Consider the following 23,263-nt stretch of genomic DNA (forward strand, 5'->3'; position numbering starts at 1 on the left):
GCAGAACGGATTGCTGGCTGGCTTCAGGACAGAAAGCAGAGAGTCGGGGTAAAGGGTAGCTATTCACAGTGGCAGAGGGTGGGATGTGGTGTTCCACAAGGATCAGTGCTGGGACCACTGTTGTTCACTATTGCATCTTGACGGAACAGTAATGAATAGAGGAGACGGGACGTACCTTCGACTATTTACTGAGCAAATGGGTGGACATTACAGCACGCTGTCTGCGGCATGCCGTGCCGTGCGGCAGAACCCGAAACTGAAAGTCAAAGCGAGCCCCCCAGCACCCCCTTCAGGTAACACCCAGGAACTGGGACAAACTTCATTGAAGCAAAACTCAAAACACAACGTTCACAATTTACATTAACGATTTAGCCTTTGGAACCAACAACACAATTTCTAAATTTGCGGATGACACCAAATCGGGGGGGGGATTGTCGACACTGAGGAGGACTGCGACATGTTACAGGAGGACATTAATAAACTCGCAGAATTGGCAAATGAAGTTCAACACAGCTAAACGTGAGGGGTTACATTTTGGTAGGAAGATTAGAGAGGTCACTTATCACTACGACGCCCTGAAATGCCAAGAGCTGACCATAAAGAAGAATACCCTCAGTCAACTAGTCCTGGGACTCAATAAAGTAACTAATAACAATACTAACAATAACCAGTCCCAGGACAGTGACAGGGTAACACAAAGAATTCGACCCAACACAATCGTCGCTAAGCAAAAGGAAAAATATCTGTCATATTGGGCAGAAACAACAAAAACCCAAAGCAAACTCAATTGCTACTTGGCCCTAAACAGACAATACAACATAGCTGATTACCTGACCATGGTAAAGGATAACAAACTGAGAAGAACCTTGACAAGGTACAGACTTAGTGAACATAGCCTAGCGATCGAAAAAGGCAGACACAGGCAGACCAGGCTGCCAAGAGAAGACAGGATATGCTCTCACTGCAGTCAGGGAGTAGTTGAGACAGAGATGCACTTCCTCACAGCCTGTGGAAAATATCAGGGCATCAGAGAGAATTTCTATCAAAAATTCTCACAAATATGCCCTGAATTCAGAAATCTGACTGACAACCAAAAACTCCCATTCCTACTGGGGGAGGAGAGAAGCTGTGTAACACTGGCGGCACACTATGTTACAGCTTGCCATGAACAGAGGGACAACCAGTAAACTAAGACAAGAGTATATATAAACAAGGCGAAAATATATTTATAAACTCAGGGATATACCTGTTTATACACTGTATGAATGGAACCGCGTTTATGTGTTCAACCATAAATGTATTTTGATGCTTTGGCAACATAAGATGTACCTTATCATGCCAATAAAGCGATTTGTATTGTATTGTATTGTATCACTTGGAGGGTGCGAGTCTGGGTGGGGCAGAGGAACAAAGGGATCTCCGAGTACAAATACACAAACCACTAAAAGTTGCGACACAGGTTAGCAAGGCCATGAAACAAGCAAACCAAACACTCGGGTTTATTTCTAGAGGTACAGAATTGAAAAGTAGTGAAGTTATGCTAAACGTGTATCGAGCCTTGGTTAGACCACACTTGGAGTACTGCGTACAGTTCTGGTCGCCATATTATCAAAATGATGATGTAGAGAAGCTGGACAGAGGGTGCAGAGAAGATTTACAAACATGATACCAGAAATGCGAGGGTATACATATCAGTAAAGGATGAACAGGCTGGGTCTCTTCTCTCTTGAAAAAAGGCCGAGGGGTGACTTAATAGAGGTCTTAAAAATGATGAAAGGTTTGGATAGAGTGGATACAGAGGGAATGTTTCCACTTGTGGGGAAGACCAGAACTAGAGGCCGTCAATATAAGATAGTCACCAAGAAATCCAATAGGGAATTCAGGAGAAACTTCTTTACCCAGAGAGTGGTGAGAATGGGGAACTCGCTACCACAGGGAGTGGTTGAAGCGAAGAGTATCGAGGCATTTAAGGGGAGGCTGGATAGGTACATGAGGGAGAAGGGAATAGAGAGTTACGCTGATAGATTTAGATGTGGAAAGACAGGAGGAGGCTCGAGTGGAGCAGAAACGTCGGCATGGACTGGTTGGGCCGAATGGCCTTATTCTATGCCGTATATCCGGTGTAATCCTACATAACAAAGAGACAGAGACAGAGACAGAGAGAGAGAGACAGAGACAGAGACAGGGAGAAAGCGAGAGAGGGAGACAGAGAGAGACAGAGAGAGAGAGAGACAGAGAGAGGGAGACAGAGAGAGAGGCAGAGAGAGAGACAGAGAGACAGACACCCATAGCATATATACTCTAAAAATGTTTAAATCAATACCGAATGTACCCAACGACTGTTTAAATTAATACTGAATGTACCCAACGAGGGTCAATGACTGTTTAAATTAATACTGTCTGTACCCAACGAAGGTGAAAATTGTTTGACACCTACAGAATGTTGGAAAACTGTACTTTTTTGTTATGTAAGCTTTGGCAATATGGTTCCCTGTAAACTTTCATGCCAATAAAGCATTTGAATTTGCATTTGAATTTGAATTTGAGAGACAGACAGAGAGAGACAGAGAGAGAGATAGAGAGAGAGAGAGAGAGAGAGACAGAGGTGGAGAGAGACACAGAGAGAGAGACAGAGAGAAAGAGAAAGAGGGAGAGAGGGAGAGACAGAGAGACAGAAAGAGACAGAGAGACAGAAAGAGACAAAGAGAGAGACAGACAAAGAGACAGACAGAGAGAGACAGAGAGCGGCAGAGACAGAGAGAGAGACAGAGTGAGAGAGACAGAGAGAGGCAGAGACAGAGAGAGAGAGAGAGAGAGAGACAGAGAGAGAGACAGAGAGGCAGAGACAGAGAGAGAGAGAGAGAAAGGGACAGTGAGAGAGAGAGAGAGAGAGAGAGAGAGAGAGAGACAGAGAGAGAGAGAGACAGAAAGAGACAGAGAGACAGAGAGACAGAAAGAGACAGAGAGACAGAAAGAGACAGAGAGAGAGACAGACAAAGAGACAGACAGAGAGAGACAGAGAGCGGCAGAGACAGAGAGAGAGACAGAGTGAGAGAGACAGAGAGAGGCAGAGACAGAGAGAGAGAGACAGAGAGAGAGAGAGACAGAGAGACAGAGACAGAGAGAGAGAGAGAGAGAGAAAGGGACAGTGAGAGAGAGACAGAGAGAGGTGGAGAGAGACAGAGAGAGACAGAGAGAGAGGCAGAGACAGAGAGAGAGAGACAGAGAACATTATTGTTTCTCCCAGACCCATTAATACTCACGGTTTGAAATGCAGCTCTCTTTCGCAGGACTGTGTATCTCTCTCTGTCTCTCTCTCTCACTCTTTGTCTCCCTTGTGGGACCGTGCCTCTCTCTCTGGGGGACCGTGCCTCTCTCCCTCTGCGGGACCGTGCCTCTCTCCCTGCGGGACCCTGCCTCTCTCTCTCTGCGAATCTGTGCCTCTCTCTCTACGGGACGGTGCCTCTCTCTCTATGCCAGACCGTGCCTCTCTCTCTCTGCGAATCTGTGCCTCTCTCTCTACGGGACGGTGCCTCTCTCTCTATGCCAGACCCTGCCTCTCTCTCTCTGCGAATCTGTGCCTCTCTCTCTACGGGACGGTGCCTCTCTCTCTATGCCAGACCGTGCCTCTCTCTCTCTGCGAATCTGTGCCTCTCTCTCTGCGGGACCCTGCCTCTCTCTCTGCGGGACCGCGCCTCTCTCTTTGCGGGACCGTGCCTCTCTCTCTCTGCGGGACCGCGCCTCTCTCTCTGCGGGACCGCGCCTCTCTCTTTGCGGGACCGTGCCTCTCTCCCTCTGCGAATCTGTGCCTCTCTCCCTGCGGGGCCGTGCCCCTCTCTCTCTGCGGGACCCTGCCTCTCTCTCTCTCTCTGCGAGACCGTGCCTCTCCCTCTGCGGGACCGTGCCTCTCTCTCTCTGCGAATCTGTGCCTCTCTCTCTGCGGGACGGTGCCTCTCTCTCTATGCCAGACCATGCCTCTCTCTGCGCATTACGCAAAACACATTTAGCCTGACCGGCACTTCCTGCAGCCGACTCGCCTCTGTAAAAAAAACTCTCAGGGTTGTGGTGTAGGGTCAGGGTTGGAGGGTGGGTGCAGTCCAACAGAACAGTTAGTGAGCTGCCCTGCGTCGATTGGACAGAATTAAACAGCTTCCATTTCTCCAGCGACTCTGGCGTAGTAAAACATCCCCAGGGGCTTCACACAATTGTTCTCAAACAGGACCTGACACATAAGTCATGTTGGCCTTTATTGCAAGGGGGCTGGTGCTTAAGGGTGAGGAAGTCTTGCTGCAATTGTACAGGGCCTTGGTGAGACCACACCTGGAGTACTGTGCACAGTTTTGGTATCACAGATCACAGAAACCCCACAGTGCAGATAGAGGCCATTTCGGCCACATTGAGCCTGCACTGACACATATCCCACCCGATCCCCGTAACCCCTACACCGACACATATCCCACCCGATCCCCGTAACCCCTACACCGACACATATCCCACCCTATCCCCGTAACCCCACGTATTTAATCCCCCTAACACTAAGGGTCAATTTATCATAGCCAATCAACCTAACCCGCACATCTTTGGACTGTGGGAGGAAACTGGAGCACCCGGAGAAAACCCACGCAGACACGGGGAGAATGTGCAAACTCCACACAGACAGTCACCCGAGGCCGGATTCGAACCCGGGTCCCTGGCGCTGTGAGGCAACAGTGCTAACCACTACGCCACCGTGCTGCCCTTCTTGCAATCTAGCACGCTGCATTCGCTGCTCACGATGCGGTCTCCTCTACATCGGGCAGACCAAACGCAGATCGGGTGACCGCTTTGCGGAACACCTCCGCTCAGTCCGTAAGGGGGACCCCGAGCTTCCGGTCGCCTGTCACTTTAATTCACCGCCCCATTCCCACTCGGACCTCGCCGTCCTCGGGCTCTTACATTGTTCCACGGAAGCTCGGCGTAAGCTCGAGGAACAGCGCCTCATCTTTCGATTAGGCACTTTACAGCCTTCTGGACTCAATATCGAGTTCAACAATTTCAGATCATAACCTCGGCCCCCGTTACATTTTTATTACATATATTTTTTATCCACGCCTTTGTTTTGGCCCTTCCCCCTTTTTGCTCTCTCCCACACGGCAGCCGTCTCCCATTCTGCCAGTGCATTTCACACCTAATCTAGCGCCGTCTTTTGTCTCTTTACTAGTCCTATCACCGTCTCGTCTCGTTTGGAACACCTCTTAATGTCTCGTCACTTCTCTTCCTTCGTCCCCATTTCCCAGCCCGCAAACCGGCCTTTTAACCTGTTTCGTGTCCTGCGTTTCCTCTCGATCCTGACGCAGGGTTTCGACCGGAAACGTTGACTCTATTTCTCTCTCCGCGGATGTTGCCTGGCCTGCTGAGTTTTTCCAGCATTTTCCGTTGTTATTTTGTACTCTAGGTATGTTGATTATAATCCGGATTTTATTCTCCACAGGGATAGTGATTTCGTTTAGTAGTGCATGTTTTAGCCAGTGTTTCAGAAGGCTTTCGATAAAGTCCCACATAAGGCATTAGCGTGTAAAGTTAAGGCACGTGGGGTTGCCTCAGTGGGCTGCAGGCCGCTTTCCTGCTTTCATTGTCTGCAGGAGCTGTTAAAGGGAAGGCGAGGAGGAGGGTGGGATAAAACAAGCTTAACAAAGAGCCCTGGTGCTGTGAACATTTTGGTGGGCAGCCACTTTTAAAGGGACAAAGACCAGCATTCTTCCTCCTCTCTCTTGGTTTTCAAAAACCAGGAGATTTGAAGATTTAGTACTGATGGCGGCCGTGACGGTCCGGTGCTGAGATCGCTCTCCCTGCTTCGGGCGGCCAGCTCTCGCCGCTCGCTCCCGCAACCGGGGCGAGGTGCTCGGCGAGTCGGGCGGAGGCAGCGCGGCGCGGCGAGCAGCTGGAGCACGTCGGCCGGCAGCTCCTCGGCGGGAAGGAATTCCGACTGGGAGGAGGGGAGCCGAGCATGGCGGCCAGAGGCCGACCCGCGAAGAGAGAGAAGTAGGCCCCCTGGGCCGTGGAGCGTGGAGCCGGCGACGGTGAAGAGGGGGCCGAATTGGAGCGTTCACATCCCGGCGATGTGTTCGGCGAGTCGGGCGGAGGAGCGCAGCAGACTCACGACGCGCTGCAGCACGTCGGCCGGCAGCTCCATTTCGGGTAACTCGCAGTCCGGATGGGAGAGCCAGAGCGGGAGAAGCAGGCCACCACACGTGGAGCCGGCAACAGTGAGGAGGAGGCGGCGGTGAAGAGGAGGACGGAGCGGCTGAGGGACATCGTGCTCCCACTGCCACGGGAAGCCATTGTATTGACTCTGAACGCGGCGCTGTATGTATAGCTGACGCGTCCCGACGGGGGACAAGCATTCCATTGTACTTTGTTACATATGGCAAATAAATCTAAACTGAATCTGGGGGCAAGGTATTCACAGAATCACAGAATCACAGAAACCCCACAGTGCAGATAGAGGCCATTTCGGCCCATCAAGCCTGCACCGACACATATCCCACCCGATCCCCGTAACCCCACATATTTTAATCCCCCTAACACTTAGGGTCAATTTATCATAGCCAATCAACCTAACCCGCACATCTTTGGACTGTGGGAGGAAACCAGAGCACCCGGAGAAAACCCACGCAAACACGGGGAGAATGTGCAAACTCCACACAGTCACCCGAGGCCGGATTCGAACCCGGGTCCCTGGCGTTGTGAGGCAACAGTGCTAACCACTATGCCACCGTGCCGCCCGGATAGAGAACTGGTTGGCAGACAGAAAGCAAAGAGTTGGAATAAACTTGTGGACTGTGTGTGCTGTGAGGAGGGTGCCGAGAAACTCCAGTATGCTTTGTGTCATCTGCAAACTTGGAGATATTACATCTAGTTCCCTCGTCTAGATCATTAATATATATTGGGAATAGCTGGGGTCCAAGGACCGATCCCTGCGGTACCCCACTAGTCACTGCCTGCCACTCGGAAAAAGACCCGTTTATTCCAATTTTGTACACCTCAATCAGGTCTCTGCTCTAAGGAAAACAACCCCAGCCTGTCCAGTCTCTCTTCACAGCTGAAGCGCTCCAGCCCAGGTAACATCCTGGTGAATCTCCGCTGCACCCTATAGTGTGGCGACCAGAACTGCACACAGTACTCCAGCTGTGGCCTAACTAGCGTTTTGTACAGCTCCGTCATAACCTCCCTGCTCTTATACCCACGGATTGGCGGGTAGCTAATGTTACCCCACTGTTCAAAAAGGGTGGTAGAGAGAAAACGGGGAATTACAGACCGATCGGTAAGCCTGACATCGGTAGTGGGGGAAATGCTAGAGTCCATTATAAAGGATGTAATAGCGGAGCACTTGGAAAAAAGTGACCGGATCGGACAAAGTCAACGTGGATTGACAAAAGGTAAATCGTGCTCGACTAATCTACTGGAATTTTTTGAGGATGTAACTGGTAAAATAGATAAGGGAGAACCAGTGGATGTGGTGTCTTTGGACTTTCAGAAGGCTTTCGATAAGGTCCCGCATAAGAGATTAGCGTGCAAAGTTAAGGCACATGGGATTGGGGGCAAGGTATTGACTTGGATAGAGAACTGGTTGGCAGACAGGAAGCAAAGAGTTGGAATAAACGGGTCTTTTTCTGAGTGGCAGGCTGTGACTAGTGGGGTACTGCAGGGATCGGTCCTTGGGCCCCGGCTATTCACAATATATATTAATGATCTGGACGAGGGAACTGGATGTAATAGCTCCAAGTTTGCAGACGACACAAAGCTGGGTGGGCGTGTGTGCTGTGAGGAGGATGCCGAGAAACTCCAGGACGATTTGGACAGGTTGGGGGATTGGGCAGAAGCACGGCAGTTGCAGTATAACGTGGATAAATGCGAGGTTATCCGCTTCGGTGGCAAAAACAGGAAGGCAGATTATTATCTGAACGGCAATAGATTGGGAGAAGGGGAAGTGCAACGAGACCTGGGTGTCCTTGTGCACCAGTCGCTGAAGGTAAGCATGCAGGTGCAGCAGGCGGTTAAGAAGGCAAATGGTACGTCGGCCTTCGTAGCGAAAGGATTCGAGTACAGGAGCGAGGATGTCTTGCTGCAGTTGAGAACACACCTCGAGTATCGTGCGCTGTTTTGGTCGCCTTACCTGAGGAAGGACGTTCTTGCCACGGAGGGAGTGCAGCGAAGATTCACCAGGCCGATACCTGGGATGGCAGGAATGACGTACGAGGAGAGATTGGGTCGATTGGGCTTGTACTCGTTGGAGTTTAGAAGAATGAGAGGGGATCTCATCGAAACTTATACAATTCTGACAGGACCGGACAGACCGGATGCAGGAAGGATGTTCCCGACGGTCGGGGAGTCCAGAACCAGGGGTCACAGTCTAAGGATAAGGGGTAAGCCATTTAGGACTGAGATGAGGAGGAATTTCTTCACCCAGAGAGTGGTGAACCTGTGGAATTCTCTACCACAGAGGGCGGTGGAGGCCAATTCATTAAATATATTCAAGAAGGAGTTAGATATATTTCTTAAGGCTAAAGGGATCAAGGGAGATGGGGAGAAGGCAGGGACAGGGTACTGAATTTGGACGGTCAGCCACGATCGCGTTGAATGGCGGGGCAGGCTCGAGGGGCCGAATGGCCTACTCCTGCTCCTATCTTCAATGTTTCTATGGATCAGAAACCACTTACAGTTCTGACCTTGCCAGCGACAGGCAAACGAATGGAAAAAAAAAGTCAATTGTTGGAGCTGTCGTACTTTCACACTCACACATCCTGTGCGGCGGGCAACCTGCCAGCTGCCATTATCAAAGCCCCAAAAGTGTCCACACACTGATAAAAGTTGTCAAAAGCGGGCCAGAAAGCACCTGGGCGACTGTTCGTGTGTTACGTCGCATCCTGCATTTCACAACTGCAGAGGTTTGACTTCTGCAACCTTGTGGCCTGTTTTGTCGTAGCCATGAACAACTTGTCCTTATATAGCGCCTTCAAACACGACACAAAGCTGGGTGGGCGTGTGTGCTGCGAGGAGGATCCAGAGAAACTCCAGCACGATTTGGACAGGTTGGGCGATGTGGCAGATGCAGTATAACGTGGATAAATGCGAGGTTATCCGCTTCGGTGGCAAAAACAGGAAGGCAGATTATTATCTGAACGGCAATAGATTGGGAGAAGGGGAAGTGCAACGAGACCTGGGCGTCCTTGTGCACCAGTCGCTGAAGGTAAGCGTGCAGGTGCAGCAGGCGGTTAAGAAGGCAAATGTTACGTTGGCCTTCGTAGCGAGAGGATTCGAGTACAGGAGCGAGGATGTCTTGCTGCAGTTGAGAACACACCTTGAGTATTGTGTGCAGTTTTGGTCGCCTTATCTGAGGAAGGATGTTCTTGCCGTGGAGGGAGTGCAGCGAAGATTCACCAGGCTGATACCTGGGATGGCAGGAATGATGTATGAGGAGAGATTGGGTCGATTGGGCTTATACTCGTCGGAGTTCAGAAGAATGAGAGGGGATCTCATTGAAACTTATAAAATTCTAACAGGACCAGACAGACTAGATGCAGGAAGGATGTTCCCGATGGTCAGGGAGTCCAGAACCAGGGGACACAGTCTAAGGATAAGGTGTAAGCCATTTAGGACAGAGATGAGGAGGAATTTCTTCACCCAGAGAGTGGTGAACCTGTGGAATTCTCTACCACATAAGGCAGTTGAGGGCAATTCATTAAATATATTCAAGGAGTTAGATATATTTCTTAAGGCTAAAGGGATCAAGGGCTATGGGGAGAAGGCAGGGACAGGGTACTGAATTTGGACGATCAGCCACGATCCTGTTGAATGGCGGAGCGGGCTCGAGGGGCCGAACGGCCTACTCCTGCTCCTATCTTCTATGTTTCTAGTGCTGCACTCACTCAGTTCCGGCCCCTCCGACGGTGCGGCGCTCCCTCGGTACTGACCCTCCGACGGTGCGGCGCACCCCCCCCGGTACTGACCGTCCGACGGTGCGGCGCTCCCTCGGTACTGCGCTTCCGACAGTGCGGCGCTCCCTCAGTACTGCCCCTCCGACAGTGCGGCGCTCCCTCGGTACTGCCCCTCCGACAGTGCGACGCTCCCCCCCAGTACTGACCCTCCGACGGTGCGGCGCTCCCTCGGTACTGCCCCTCCGACAGTGCGACGCTCCCTCGGTACTGCCCCTCCGACAGTGCGACGCTCCCCCCCAGTACTGACCCTCCGACAGTGCGGCGCTCCCTCGGTACTGCCCCTCCGACAGTGCGGCGCTCCCTCGGTACTGCCCCTCCGACAGTGCGACGCTCCCCCCCAGTACTGACCCTCCGACGGTGCGGCGCTCCCTCGGTACTGCCCCTCCGACAGTGCGGCGCTCCCTCGGTACTGCCCCTCCGACAGTGCGGCGCTCCCTCGGTACTGCCCCTCCGACAGTGCGACGCTCCCCCCCAGTACTGACCCTCCGACAGTGCGGCGCTCCCTCGGTACTGCCCCTCCGACAGTGCGACGCTCCCCCCAAGTACTGACCCTCCGACAGTGCGGCGCTCCCCCCAAGTACTGACCCTCCGACGGTGCGGCGCTCCCTCGGTACTGCCCCTCCGACAGTGCGGCACTCCCTCGGTACTGCCCCTCCGACAGTGCGACGCTCCCCCCCAGTACTGACCCTCCGACAGTGCGGCGCTCCCCCCCAAGTACTGACCCTCCGACAGTGCGGCGCTCCCTCGGTACTGCCCCTCCGACAGTGCGGCGCTCCCCCCCAGTACTGACCCTCCGACAGTGCGGCGCTCCCTCGGTACTGCCCCTCCGACAGTGCGACGCTCCCCCCCGGTACTGACCGTCCGACGGTGCGGCGCTCCCTCGGTACTGCCCCTCCGACAGTGCGGCGCTCCCTCGGTACTGCCCCTCCGACAGTGCGGCGCTCCCTCGGTACTGCCCCTCCGACAGTGCGGCGCTCCCCCAGTACTGCCCCTCCGACAGTGCGGCGCTCCCTCAGTACTGCCCCTCCGACAGTGCGGCACTCCCTCAGTACTGCCCCTCCGACAGTGCGGCGCTCCCTCAGTACTGCCCCTCCGACAGTGCGGCGCTCCCTCAGTACTGCGCTTCCGACAGTGCGGCGCTCCCTCAGTACTGACCCTCCGACAGTGCGGCGCTCCCCCCCGGTACTGACCCTCCGACAGTGAGGCACTCCCTCGGTACTACCCCTCCGACGGTGCCGCGCACCCCCCCGGTACTGACCGTCCGACGGTGCGGCGCTCCCTCGGTACTGCCCCTCCGACAGTGCGGCGCTCCCTCGGTACTGCCCCTCCGACAGTGCGGCGCTCCCTCGGTACTGCCCCTCCGACAGTGCGGCGCTCCCCCCCGGTACTGACCCTCCGACAGTGCGGCGCTCCCCCCCGGTACTGACCCTCCGACAGTGAGGCACTCCCTCGGTACTGCCCCTCCGACAGTGCGGCGCTCCCTCGGTACGGCCCCTCCGACAGTGCGGCGCTCCCTCGGTACTGCCCCTCCGACAGTGCGGCGCTCCCCCCCGGTACTGACCCTCCGACAGTGAGGCACTCCCTCGGTACTGCCCCTCCGACAGTGCGACGCTCCCCCCAAGTACTGCCCCTCCGACAGGGCGACGCTCCCCCCCAGTACTGCCCCTCCGACAGTGAGGCACTCCCTCGGTACTGCCCCTCCGACAGTGCGGCGCTCCCTCGGTACGGCCCCTCCGACAGTGCGACGCTCCCTCGGTACTGCCCCTCCGACAGTGCGGCGCTCCCTCGGTACTGACCCTCCGACAGTGCGGCGCTCCCTCGGTACTGCCCCTCCGACAGTGCGACGCTCCCCCCCGGTACTGACCCTCCGACAGTGCGGCACTCCCTCGGTACTACCCCGCAGTCCTACCATTCAGCACCTCATATTTGACCCAGGAACAGGAGGCCGTTCAGTCCCTAGAAACTCCTGCAGTGTCTTGCGGATGAGACGTTAAGCAGAGAGCCTGTCTGCCGTCTCGAAGTTTGGCTGGAGTCACGCCTACCTGTTTGAAAGTCCGTGTTAGTCGCATCCTTGCGAGTTCCATCCTCTATTTCAGACGCTGGCGAGAGGATGAAACACCCGACTATCTGGCCTTCGATTCCACACAATTTGCTCCACGACTTCAGAAAATCCAGCTCAATTTTGCTCTCCGTGGAACTGTGGGAAATCATACTCGTCCGAGCCCGGAGTCTCTCAGGATAGAGAGTCAGGAACAGGAGGAGGCCCGTTCAGCCCCCTCGACCATTACACAGGAACAGGAGGAGGCCCGTTCAGGCCCTCGAGCCTGTTACACAGGAACAGGAGGAGGCCCATTCAGCCCCCTCGAGCCTGTTACACAGGAACAGGAGGAGGCCCGTTCAGCCCCCTCGAGCCTGTTACACAGGAACAGGAGGAGGCCCGTTCAGCCCCCTCGAGCCTGTTACACAGGAACAGGAGGAGGCCCGTTCAGCCCCCTCGAGCCTGTTACACAGGAACAGGAGGAGGCCCGTTCAGCCCCCTCGAGCCTGTTACACAGGAACAGGAGGAGGCCCGTTCAGCCCCTCGAGCCCGTTACACAGGAACAGGAGGAGGCCCATTCAGCCCCCTCGAGCCTGTTACACAGGAACAACAGGAGGCCCATTCAGCCCCCTCGAGCCTGTCACACAGGAGCGGGAGGAGGCCCGTTCAGCCCCCTCGAGCCTGTTACACAGGAACAGGAGGAGGTCCATTCAGACCCCTCGAGCCTGTTACACAGGAACAGGAGGAGGTCCATTCAGACCCCTTGAGCCTGTTACACAGGAACAGGAGGAGGCCCATTCAGCCCCTCGAGCCTGTTACACAGGAACAGGAGGAAGCCCATTCAGCCCCTCGAGCCTGTTACACAGGAACAGGAGGAGGTCCATTCAGCCCCTCGAGCCTGTTACACAGGAACAGGAGGAGGCCCATTCAGCCCCTCGAGCCTGTTACACAGGAACAGGAGGAGGCCCATTCAGCCCCTCGAGCCTGTCACACAGGAACAGGAGGAGGCCCATTCAGTCCCCTCGAGCCTGTCACACAGGAGCAGGAGGAGGCCCTCTGAGCAAATGCGACGCACTCTTTTGCGGTGTGGTGATAGAAGGCCCACGACACATCAAACGTCCTTCCCTGCTGCAGCAGCGACAGTGTGACAGGGAGATGATGCAGACGGCGGGTAATTAATTAATCCCTCCACCGCGAACGCACAGCTCTCCAAACATGTCCACTCCCTCAGCGCTATCTGGCGTTCTGTTAATTAGTCCGTGTGATCATCGAATAGAATCATCGAACAGTACAGCACAGGAGGAGGCTATTCTGCTGATCGGGTCTGTGCCAACTCTTTCGTTCTCACAATATTCCTCTTCTCTGCACAGCTTTACTCTGCATCTAACCCGTGCTGTACCTGCCCTGGGAGTGTTTGATGGGACAGTGTAGAGGGAGCTTTACTCTGTATCTAACCCGTGCTGTACCTGCCCTGGGAGTGTTTGATGGGACAGTGTAGAGGGAGCTTTACTCTGTATCTAACCCCGTGCTGTATCTGCCCTGGGAGTGTTTGATGGGACAGTGTAGAGGGAGCTTTACTCTGTATCTAACCCGTGCTGTACCTGCCCTGGGAGTGTTTGACGGGACAGTGTAGAGGGAGCTTTACTCTGTATCTAACCCCGTGCTGTACCTGCCCTGGGAGTGTTTGATGGGACAGTGCAGAGGGAGCTTTACTCTGTATCTAACCCCGTGCTGTACCTGCCCTGGGAGTGTTTGATGGGACAGTGTAGAGGGAGCTTTACTCTGTATCTAACCCCGTGCTGTACCTGCCCTGGGAGTGTTTGATGGGGACAGTGTAGAGGGAGCTTTACTCTGTATCTAACCCCGTGCTGTACCTGCCCTGGGAGTGTTTGATGGGACAGTGTAGAGGGAGCTTTACTCTGTATCTAACCCCGTGCTGTACCTGCCCTGGGAGTGTTTGATGGGACAGTGTAGAGGGAGCTTTACTCTGTATCTAACCCCGTGCTGTACCTGCCCTGGGAGTGTTTGATGGGACAGTGCAGTGGGAGATTTCCTCCTTTCTGGTGCCGTGACGCTTGTGAGGCACAGTCGATGGCGAACTGCCGATTGGAAAGAGAGTCTCGGCTGCGCAAACTGTTAAAAGGTCTCATTATTTTCTTTACAACGACAAATTCAGTTCGCGACTCGCGGAAAGAACGTCCGACGACCATCGCACGTTCGCTACACTTCGCATAATTCATGGCTAGCTCCGCGCCGACATTCAAACCAAAACCGCGACTCAAAAATCAGACAGAGAGAGAGGCACAGGATGTTGGGGGAAAAAAAAATCACCGAAAGTCTCCTCAAGCGGGATCTCCGAGGGTTGGGGGTGAAGGGTCGGAGGTCGCTGCCTGCTCCCCCTTCCAACCTCTCCCGGGGGGAAGTCAATCTACAAGTTGGAGGTGGCTAACTTCTCTGTTGCTGCTCCGACCTTGTCCTCGTGCGCCGCTGCCGAACCGATGCCGCCTGCACGGTGATCCGGAGTGTCTCCCCTGGGAGACGGGGCAGTGAGGCTAGTATTAGTGACCAGAGCCACACCGCGCACCGCCCCCCCCGCACCCAGGGATCAGCCAACTCAGAACTGGCTGGGGAGGGGAGGGCGGTGGAAGCTGGGGGGGGTGGGGGAAGGGGGAAAAGACCCGGGCCCTTCACGGGTCTGTGTGGGTCAGGAGAGAAGAGAGAAAGAGGGAGACAGGGAGAGAGAGAGAGAGAGAGAGAGGGAGAGAGAGACAGAGAGCGAGAGAGAGCGAGAGATCCTCGGGGTCACGGTATGAGAATCAGGGTCAAGGAGCGAGAGGTCCTCAGATCCAGGTGCAGGGGGAAGGGGGTGTGGGGGTCAGGGGAGAAGAGAGAAAGAGGGAGACAGGGAGAGAGAGAGAGGGAGAGAGAGAGAGGGAGAGATCCTCGGGGTCACGGTATGAGAATCAGGGTCAGGGAGCGAGAGGTCCTCAGATCCAGGTGCAGGGGGAAGGGGGTGTGGGGGTCAGGGGAGAAGAGAGAAAGAGAGAGACAGGGAGAGAGAGAGAGAGAGAGGGAGAGAGAGAGAGCGAGAGATCCTCGGGGTCACGGTATGAGAATCAGGGTCAGGGAGCGAGAGGTCCTCAGATCCAGGTGCAGGGGGAAGGGGGTGTGGGGGTCGAGAGATCCCTCGGGGAGTGGAGGGAGGAGGAGAGGGGTAGGCAGAGCCCTTGTGGGGCCGTGCTGCTCCTCGGGGAGCGGAGGGTGGAGTAGTGGGGTAGGCAGAGCCCTCGTGGGGCCGTGCTGCCCCTCGGGGAGCGGAGGGTGGGGGAGAGGGGTAGGCAGAGCCCTCGTGGGGCCGTGCTGCCCCTCAGGGACCGTGCTGCCCCTCAGGGAGTGGAGGGAGGGGCGGGTAAACCCCTCAGGGACCGTGCTGCCCCTCAGGGACCGTGCTGCCTCTCAGGGAGTGGAGGGTGGGGCGGGTAAACCCCTCAGGGACCGTGCTGCCCCTCAGGGACCGTGCTGCCCCTCGGGGACCATGCTGCCCCTCGGGGACCGTGCTGCCCCTCAGGGACCGTGCTGCCCCTCAGGGACCGTGCTGCCTCTCAGGGAGTGGAGGGAGGGGCGGGTAAACCCCTCAGGGACCGTGCTGCCCCTCAGGGACCGTGCTGCCCCTCAGGGACCGTGCTGCCGCTCAGGGAGTGGAGGGAGGGGCGGGTAAACCCCTCAGGGACCGTGCTGCCCCTCAGGGACCGTGCTGCCCCTCAGGGACCGTGCTGCCGCTCAGGGAGTGGAGGGAGGGGCGGGTAAACCCCTCAGGGACCGTGCTGCCCCTCAGGGACCGTGCTGCCCCTCAGGGACCGTGCTGCCGCTCAGGGAGTGGAGGGAGGGGCGGGTAAACCCCTCAGGGACCGTGCTGCCCCTCAGGGACCGTGCTGCCGCTCAGGGAGTGGAGGGAGGGCCGGATAAACCCCTCAGGGACTGTGCTGCCCCTGAGGGTGCGGAGGGAGGGGCGGGTTAACCCCTCAGGGACCGTGCTGCCCCTCGGAGTGGAGGGAGGGGCGGGTAAACCACTCAGGGACCGTGCTGCCCCTCAGGGAGTGGGGGGAAGGGCAGAGGGGCGGGTAAACCCCTCAGGGAGCGGAGGGAGGGGCAGATTCAACCCTCAGGGTCCGCCGTGGTGCCCCATCAGATTGTGGAGCAACCTCTGTCGCCCGGCCGAATAGTCATCCTCGTCCACATTGACCAGCAGCCGGATGGCCTCGTGCCCCACCGCCTGCTTGAGGGAGTCGGTGATGAAGACGCCCTTGAGGGCCTCCAGCAGCGAGCCGTTGATGTAGTCGCGCCAGAAGGCGTCCAGGTAGGTCAGCTCGGAGAACTTGATGTCGCAGATGATGGAGCCCAGGTCCTGAGACTTGAGGATGGTGTTGGCCTGGGAGAAGCGCTCGAACTAGCGCTCCAGCGGGTCGGGCTTGTTGGAGAACACGTTGCCGTCCAGCGCCGTCTCGTGCTGGCAGTACTCGGCCCGGACCCGCAGTCGGATATCTGAGAGAGAGAGAGAGAGGGGAGAGAGTTAGAGCAGGAACAGAGCGGGGAGGGCGAGGGACAGAGGGGCGAGAGGCAGAGGGTGAGGGACAACAACAACTGGCATGTATATAGCACCTTTACCGCTGTAAAAACTCCCAAGGTGCTTCACAGGAGCGATTATCTGACAGAATTTGACACGGAGCCACATCAGGAGATATTAGGACAGGTGACCAAAAGCTGGGTCAGAGAGGGAGGTTTTAAGGAGCGTCTTAAAGGAGGAGAGAGAGGCGGAGAGGTTTAGGGAGGGAATTCCAGAGCTCGGGGCCCAGGCAACTGAAGGCACGGCCGCCAATGGTGGAGCGATGGAAATCAGGGGATGCTCGAGAGGACAGAATTGGAGGAGCGCAGAGATCTCGGAGGGTTGTAGGGGCTGGAGGAGGTTACAGAGATAGGGAGGGGTGTCGGGGCTGGAGGAGGTTACAGAGATAGGGAGGGGTGTAGGAGGTTACAGAGATAGGGAGGGGTGTAGGGGCTGGAGGAGGTTACAGAGATAGAGAGGGGTGCAGGGGCTGGAGGAGGTTACAGAGATAGGGAGGGGTGCGGGGGTTGGAGGAGGTTACAGAGATAGGGAGGGTTGTAGGGGCTGGAGGAGGTTACAGAGATAGGGAGGGGTGCAGGGGCTGGAGGAGGTTACAGAGTTAGGGAGGGTTGCCGGGGCTGGAGGAGGTTACAGAGATAGGGAGGGTTGTAGGGGCTGGAGGAGGTTACAGAGATAGGGAGGATTGTAGGGGCTGGAGGAGGTTACAGAGATAGGGAGGGGTGTAGGGGCTGGAGGAGGTTACAGAGATAGGGAAGAGTGTAGGGGCTGGAGGAGGTTACAGAGATAGGGAGGATTGTAGGGGCTGGAGGAGGTTACAGAGATAGGGAGGGGTGTAGAGGCTGGAGGAGGTTACAGAGATAGGGAAGGGTGTAGGGGCTGCAGGAGGTTACAGAGATAGGGAGAGGTGTAGGGGCTGCAGGAGGTTACAGAGATAGGGAGAGGTGTAGGGGCTGCAGGAGGTTACAGAGATAGGGAGGGTTGTGGGGCTGGAGGAGGTTACAGAGATAGGGAGAGTTGTAGGGGCTGGAGGAGGTTACAGGGATAGGGAGGGGTGTAGGGGCTGGAGGAGGTTACAGGGATAGGGAGGGGTGTCGGGGCTGGAGGAGGTTACAGAGATAGGGAGGGAGCGAGGAGGCCATGGAGAGGATTTGAAAACGACGATGAGAATTTTAAAATCGAGGCGTTGCCGGACTGGGAGCCAGTGTGGGGCAGCGAGCCCCGGGGGTGACGGGTGAACGGGACGAGTTAGGACACGGGGCAGCGGGAGTTTTGGATGACCTCAAGTTTAGGTAGGGTGGAACGTGGGAGGCTGGCCAGGAGTGCGTTGGAATAGTCAAGTCTAGAGGGGTCAAAGGCATGGACGAGGGTTTCAGAAGCGGATGAGCTGAGGCAAGGGCAGAGACGGGCGATGTTCCGGAGGTGGAACGAGGCGGTCTTGGGTACGGAGTGGACGGGTGGTGGGAAAACTGATCTCGGGGTGGAAGGGGACACCGAGGTTTGCCAACAGTGTGGTTAAGCCTCAGACTGCGGCCAGGGAGAGGGACGGAGTCGGCGGCTGGGGAATACAGTTTGTGCATATTTAGCCGGAAGTAAATTTCTGCTGGCCCTGGATTCAGACACTGTGGAGGGATCGAGAAACGCGGGATGAGAAGCCATTGCAGGAGATTCTGGGGCCGCGACTGCATCGATGTGACGGGATGGAGTAGGGGGAGTCCCATAGGCGGACAGGGAACAGTGAGGGACGGGCAGGCGGAGACCCCGCGCTACGATCAGACTCTCACCGCAAGTCTGCTTCTCCTTGGTGTCCAGGACAGTCGATTTCTTCCGCTTGCCCCGAGAGTTCCCAGGGGCTCTGCCCCGATACAGTCTCTGTCGGAGGGGCTGCGGAGTGGCGGGGGAACAGTACAGCAAGCGATGGGACAGATCTGCAGAAAGAGTAATGGGAGAGTGTAGAGGGAGCTTTACTCTGTATCTAACCCGTTGTACCTGCCTTGGGAGTGTTCGATGGGACAGTGTAGAGGGAGCTTTACTCTGTATCTAACCCATGCTGTACCTGTCCTGGGAGTGTTTGATGGGACAGTGTAGAGGGAGCATTACTCTGTATCTAACCCGTGCTGTACCTGCCCTGGGAGTGTTTGATGGGACAGTGTAGAGGGAGCTTTACTCTGTATCTAACCCGTGCTGTACCTGCCCTGGGAGTGTTTGATGGGACAGTGTAGAGGGTGCTTTACTCTGTATCTAACCCGTGCTGTACCTGCCCTGGGAGTGTTTGATGGGACAGTGCAGAGGGAGCTTTACTCTGTATCTAACCCCGTGCTGTACCTGCCCTGGGAGTGTTTGATGGGACAGTGCAGAGGGAGCTTTACTCTGTACCTAACCCATGCCGTACCTGCCCTGGGAGTCTTTGATGGGACAGTGTAGAGGGAGCTTTACTCTGTATCTAACCTCTGCTGTACCTGCCCTGGGAGTGTTTGACGGGACAGTGTAGAGGGAGCTTTACTCTGTATCTAACCCCGTGCTGTACCTGCCCTGGGAGTGTTTGATGGGTCAGTGTAGAGGGAGCTTTACTCTGTATCTAACCCGTGCTGTACCTGCCCTGGGAGTGTTTGATGGGTCAGTGTAGAGGGAGCTTTACTCTGTATCTAACCCGTGCTGTACCTGCCCTGGGAGTGTTTGACGGGACAGTGTAGAGGGAGCTTTACTCTGTATCGAACCCCGTGCTGTACCTGATTTGCCGTATTCTGATCCTCCAGTCGCCGACAATGTTCGAGGCATCACGTATGTCACTGACGTGTCCTCCAGGTATTTGTCCACCGGATCCGGAGACACTGGAAGATGGAGGAGGAGAAGGAGTTAGCTGTCTGTTCGCCGGTACCTGTTACACTATCGGCTCGGTCACCACGTTTCCCGCCGGATCTCCGAGCTCCCGGAGCCTCCCTGTACCTTTAGAATCGGCCCAACCTCAGACACCGAATAGATCCCTTTCCGGTAATTATCTGCGGTGCTGGAAACGTGCCGGACAAGAATGGACAGAACTCGCCTTCTTCCGCCTCGGGACGTTCCAAAGCACTTCGCGGCCAATGTGCTCGGTGTTTTAAATGTGGGAACCGCGGCAGCTAATTTGCGCACAATTCCACTTTCCCTGGATTCCCCTAGAGTCCAAAAATCTCTCGATTTCCGTCTTGAATATACTCGATGACGGAGCCTCCGCAGCCCTGTGGGGCAGAGAGTTCCAAAGATTCACCGCCCTCTGAGTGAAGAAATCGCTCCTCATCTCAGTCCTAAACGGTTTACCCCTTATCCTTAGACTGTGACCCCTGGTTCTGGACTCCTCGACCGTCGGGAACATCCTTCCTGCATCTAGTCTGTCTAGTCCTGTTAGAATGTTATAAGTTTCGATGAGATCCCCTCTCATTCTTCTAAACTCTAGCGAATATTAGCCCGATCGACCCAATCTCTCTTCGTACGTCATTCCTGCCATCCCAGGTATCGGTCTGGTGAATCTTCGCTGCACTCCCTCCGTGGCAAGAACGTCCTTCCTCAGATAAGGCGACCAAAACTGCACACGATACTCGAGGTGCGGTCTCCCCAAGACCCTGTGCGACTGCAGCGAGACGTCCTTGCTCCTGTACTCGAACCCTCTCGCTACGAAGGCCGACGTACCATTTGGCTTCTTAACCGCCTGCTGCGCCCGCGTGCTCACCTGCAGCGACTGGCGCACGAGGACGCCCGGGTCTCGTCGCACTGCCCCTTCTCCCAATCTATTGCCGTTCAGATGATAATTACGAGGGGCGTAGATAGGGTAGATAGAAAGGAACTTTCCCCCCCCCCCCCCCCCGAGTAGAGGGGTCAATAACCAGGGGGCATAGTTTCAAGGTAAGGGGCAGGAGGTTTAGAGGGGATTTGAGGAAGAACTTATTCACCCAGAGGGTGGTTGGAATCTGGAACTCACCGCCTGAAAGGGTGGTCGAGGCAGGGACCCTCACGACATTCGAGAAGCATTTAGACGAGCACTCGAAACGCCACAGCAGACATAGAAACATAGAAGGTCGGAGCAGGAGTCGGCCCCTCGGGCCCGCTCCGCCGTTCGACGAGATCGCGGCCGATCCGATCCTGACCGCCGATCCGCTGTGACGGAACCGTCTCCTGAATCTAACGGAATCGGACGCATGAAATCGGAGCGGGATCGGGCTACGCGGCCCCTGGGCCCGCTCCGCTACCCGCGGGGCCGCGACCGATCCGGACCTAGACTCGTGTCCAAATTCCTGCCCGCTCCCCGTAACCCTTAATTCCCTTGACTTCTAGGAAAGTGTCTATTTCTGTTTGAAATTGATGTCACGATGTAGCTTGGACAGCTTTTTGGGGCGGCGTATTCCACGGACCTACCGCCCTCTGAGCGAAGTAGTTCCTCCTCGTCTCGGTTTTGAAAGAGCAGCCCCTTATTCTAAGACTCCGCCCCCTAGTTCTAGTTTCGCCCGTCGTCGGCAACGCCCTCCCCGCATCCGCCCGATCCAACCCCTTCGCGACCTTCTACGTTTCGATAAGATGGCCTCTCGTTCTTCTGAACTCCAACGAGTAGAGTCCCGATCTACTCGACCTCTCCTCGTGCGTCCGTCCCCTCGTCCCCGGGATCGACCGAGCGAACCTTCTTTGTACCGACGTCGTCGGAAAACACGGCGTCGGATCCCCGCGTGGGGAATCGTCGAAAGCGACGGCGCGGAATGAGGCCGTTTCGGCGCGCCGTGTCCGCGCCGGCCGGTAAAGAGCTGTCCTGCCCGATCCCGCTTCCCGGCTCTTGGTGCGTGGCCCTGCGTGTCGGAGCGTCCCGAGTGCGCGTCCGAGCGCATTGTCAATGCGGCGAGGGTTCCTGCCTCTCCCGCCCCTTTCGGGCAGGGAGCTCCAGACCCCCACGACCCTCTGGGTGAAGAAATGTCCCTTCGAATCCCCTCTGACCCTTCCCCCGATTACTTTAAATCTGCGCCCCCTGGTTCGAGAGCCCTCCGCTGAGGGAAAGAGGTCCTTTCGAGCCACTCTATCTAGGCCCGTCATAATTTGACCCACCTCAATAAAGGTCTCCCCTCGGCCTCCTCTGTCCCAAGGATAACGAGCCCAGCCTATCCTCCTAGCGGCGATTCTCTACTCTCGGCGACATCCTTGTAAATCTCCTCCGTCCCCTCTCGAGTGCGATCGCGTCGATCCTGTAATGCGGCGACCAGAACCGCACGCGGTATTGTAGACGAGGCAAACCGTCTGGCGGCGCGGTACGGCAGCTGCGGCTGCTGCGACCGGAAAGCCCTGCGGCAGGCGGTCCAAACCGCCCGACGCGTTACCGGCGCCCGGCTACCGACCGTAATAGAGCGCGTGTGCCAGAAACGCTGTCTACGGAGGTCGCGGGCCGTCGTCGAAGAGCCTACCCGCCCCGGCCACGGTCTGTTCGCCCTCCTGCCGTCTGGGAGACACTACGGGTGCGTTCGCACCCGGACGACCGGATTTCGGACCGGCTCCTTTCCCGGGGCTGTCGTCCGACCGAACTCCGCAAATCAACTCTAAAGCCTGCGCGTCTGCCGACGCGCTTTATTGCGGTCGCGTTGATGTGAATGTGTCGCGAGCCGAATGAATGTCGAACGTTGAAATGTCTCAATCTAAACGTACGCTCTCGGCAGCGGCGAGCCTACGTTTCGTCGTACCGCGCTTGTGCGCTAACGGTGACGGTCAAAGTTGATTTGATTTGATGTGATGATCTAGCGTCCTGTACAGTTGAAGCATAACCTCCCTGCTCTTGTGTTCTATGCCACGGCTAATGAAGGCGAGCGTGCCGTACGCCTTCTTAACCGCCTTATCCACCTGGCCTGCTACCTTCGGGGATCTGTGGACGTGCACCACGAGGTCCCTTTGTTCCTCTGCGCTGCTCGGCATCCCACCGTTTAACGTGTGTTCCCTTTCCTCGTCGGCCCTCCCCACATGCGCTACCTCGCGCTGCTCCGGATTGAATCGCATTTGCCGCTGTTCTGGCCGCCTGACCGATTTATTGCTGTCTTCCTGCGGTCTGCGGCTTCCTTCTTCGGTCTCGGCCGCGCGGCCGATTTTCGTCTCGTCTGCAAACTTTTTCATCCGACCCCGTGTTCAAGTCGAGGTCGTCGACGTGTACCGCAAAAAGCGAGGGACCGAGTGCCGAGCCCTGCGGAACGCCGCCGGAAACGGCCTCCCGGTCGCACAAACCCCCGTCGACCGCGACCCTCTGCTTAGAAACGTCGATAGGAGCAGGCCGTTCGGCCCCTCGGGCCCGCTCCGCCGCTCGACGAGATCGCGGCCGATCGTCCAAATTCAGCACCCGGTCCCTGCCTTCTCCCCGTCTCCCTCGACGCCCTTAGCCTCGAGAAACATCTCCGACTCCTCGTCGAGTATCCTTAACGAATTGGCCTCGGCCGCCTTCTGCGGTCGAGAATTGCACAGGTTCGCCGCTCTCTGGGTGAAGAAATTCCTCCTCGTCTCTGTCCTGGCCGGCCTGCCCCTCGGCCTTGGACTGCGACCCCCGGTTCTGCGCTCCCCCGCCGTCGGGAACGTCCTTCCCGCGTCCGGTGTGTCCGGCGCTGTCGGAATGCGAGAAGCTTCGACGAGACGCCC

General features: G+C 56.5%; 1 pseudogene across 1 annotated transcript; it reads right to left on the minus strand.

The window, feature by feature from the left end:
• Positions 1 to 14,146: 14,146 nt before the first annotated feature.
• Positions 14,147 to 22,750, minus strand: LOC147087042 (death effector domain-containing protein-like; annotated as a pseudogene). The gene is made up of 4 exons (XR_015075576.1): positions 22,610 to 22,750; positions 19,366 to 19,483; positions 18,421 to 18,564; positions 14,147 to 16,557 (listed from the first exon to the last, which is right to left on the minus strand). The product of XR_015075576.1 is annotated as a death effector domain-containing protein-like (transcript).
• Positions 22,751 to 23,263: the final 513 nt, after the last annotated feature.

This window comes from Somniosus microcephalus, unplaced genomic scaffold, assembly GCF_052327205.1.
Source record: "Somniosus microcephalus isolate GS21.2 unplaced genomic scaffold, FLI_Smic_1.0 unresolved_chr6, whole genome shotgun sequence".
Taxonomy (NCBI): domain Eukaryota; kingdom Metazoa; phylum Chordata; class Chondrichthyes; order Squaliformes; family Somniosidae; genus Somniosus; species Somniosus microcephalus.